Source organism: Nematolebias whitei, chromosome 23, assembly GCF_014905685.2.
Source record: "Nematolebias whitei isolate Nwh7 chromosome 23, NemWhi1, whole genome shotgun sequence".
In the NCBI taxonomy this organism is placed as follows: Eukaryota; Metazoa; Chordata; class Actinopteri; order Cyprinodontiformes; family Rivulidae; genus Nematolebias; species Nematolebias whitei.
This window is the reverse complement of record NC_056520.1, coordinates 11,730,647-11,732,781: the sequence shown is the minus strand read 5'-3', so window position 1 is coordinate 11,732,781 and position 2,135 is coordinate 11,730,647.

Sequence of the window (2,135 nt, the reverse complement as noted above, 5' to 3'; positions counted from 1 at the left end):
TGTTACAAAATACAAAGAAATTACAATGCATTGAATTTATCAAAATAGTTTATTTGCCGTTTAGAAACCAAAGAAATATACTTTCTGCATTTTAATTCTACTACTTTTATACGTTTTATATTCTATAGGTGTAAAATGTAAAATAGTTTATCTTAGAAAGCAAAACAATAGTTTTTTAAATATAAAAATATCTTATTTAAAACATACATGATGAAAAGTAAGGAATACTTCAATTAAAAAGTGAATAAATTACAAAACAATTAAACAAAGATGAATATTTATTAGTGTTATCTTATTGCAACAGAAAATGAAATTAAATAACGTGAAACAACTTTTCAAGTGTTTTAAGAAAATTTGTTGTTTAGTTTTAATTTAATTGCATAGCTAATTTGAACTATATGAATGTTTTGCTAAATTTCACACTTTTTAATTAAAAAAGTAAAAATTACAGTACGCTGAATTGAATACAGTTTTTTATTTGCTTTTGATAGTGATGAATAAATAACATGTCTGTCCATTTAAAAAAAACGTATTGTTCAAACTGCTCATTGTGCTTTAAACACTAATGTTTGTGTACAAAAACAGAAATATCAAAACACATACAGAAACTATTATTTACTCATACCACAGAAATACATATTGCAGCAGCAACAATGCTGAAATTACTTTCATTTGTAGTCATGCCGTCTGCCATTTATACAAAAACCTTACATTTACAGTATATAGGTGATCTTATGATCTGTTAGCACTCAGAATGTGTTGTGAATGACTCTCAACTACTACCACGCCAAATTTTAGCTTGATATCTGCAAAAACCACTAAGCTATAGCTATTTTTGACTATCCTAAGGTCAATTAGCTGTGGCAGCCATCTTGAATATGGTTGAGTCCAAAAGTTAATCAGTTGTAGTTATACAGCAATTAATGACTTTCTGAGTATTTCATAGAAATCCATCCAGTGGTTCATGGAATACGCTGCCAACAGACAAATAAGGTGGACTCCAAAAGCTAATGCCAAGAATCTGATCAAAGATGTTGTAAGTTACAACAAAGCTGGTTTTTGTCAAACAAATGATTAAACTGAAACTTCAAAGCATCATGATGTGATTCTGGAGGAAACCTGCAGCAGCACCAGTTTATGAACAGCAACAAACACTAAATGTGTGCTTCACCCTAACAGTGTCGCAAAAGGCTGAGTTACTGAAACGGTGTTAAACACATCTGCTGCCGGCAGTTCGATTAATTTTGCGCCAGGTCTCATTTTTGTGTATTGTGTAAATGTGAGTAAAGATTTTTGAACGTGAATTGTAATTTAACACTAGAAAGTTCCTGGAGAAACGTTGACGGGGACTGACTATTTATTATTAAATTACTATTAATAATAAATATTAATAAATAATAATATTAATATAGTGTCAATTTATTAATTATTATAAACTATTAATATATTTGATAATAATATTAATATTAATAATTAATATTAAATATCAATTATTAATATTAGTAATTATTAATGTTACGTGTAATTATTAAAATGAATCATTAATAATTTAAGTTCATTATTATTTTTACTCATTAATAATAATAATAATAGGTGATAATAGGTGCCTTCCATGCATGTTGAACCAAAATGGCTCCCGACGTTACTCAGTTTCTTTGAATAGTTTTCTCCTATTCATTTCCTATGGAAAATGTTTCATTTTCGTTAGCAAAATATGTCGCCATGGTAACGCCAATTGCCAATAAAAGTAATAGCACACATCTCGTAGCCGGGCCGGTCGTTTGGATATAACTTTTGTGGAGGTCCACGTTGTGTTTCGGGCCACATTAAAGTTGAAAAAGATACTCTTTACAGGTGTAGAATAATAAGCGGGCAGTCACCAACTAGTTCCTGGAGTTGGTGAAATATTGCGTCTTTGTTCGCAAATTACTTCGCCATGGTAACTTGAAATGCCAATAAATGTTATAGCACACATCACGGGGTCGAGACAGTCGTTTTGATATAACTTTTGTGGGGGTAGATATTGTGGTTAGGGCCGCATTAACGGAGATAGAAATGTAGACTCACTTCCGAAGTGTAGAATAATAGATGCCTGCCTGCATGGCAGTCCCCAACAAGACATGCTTGTGAATTTT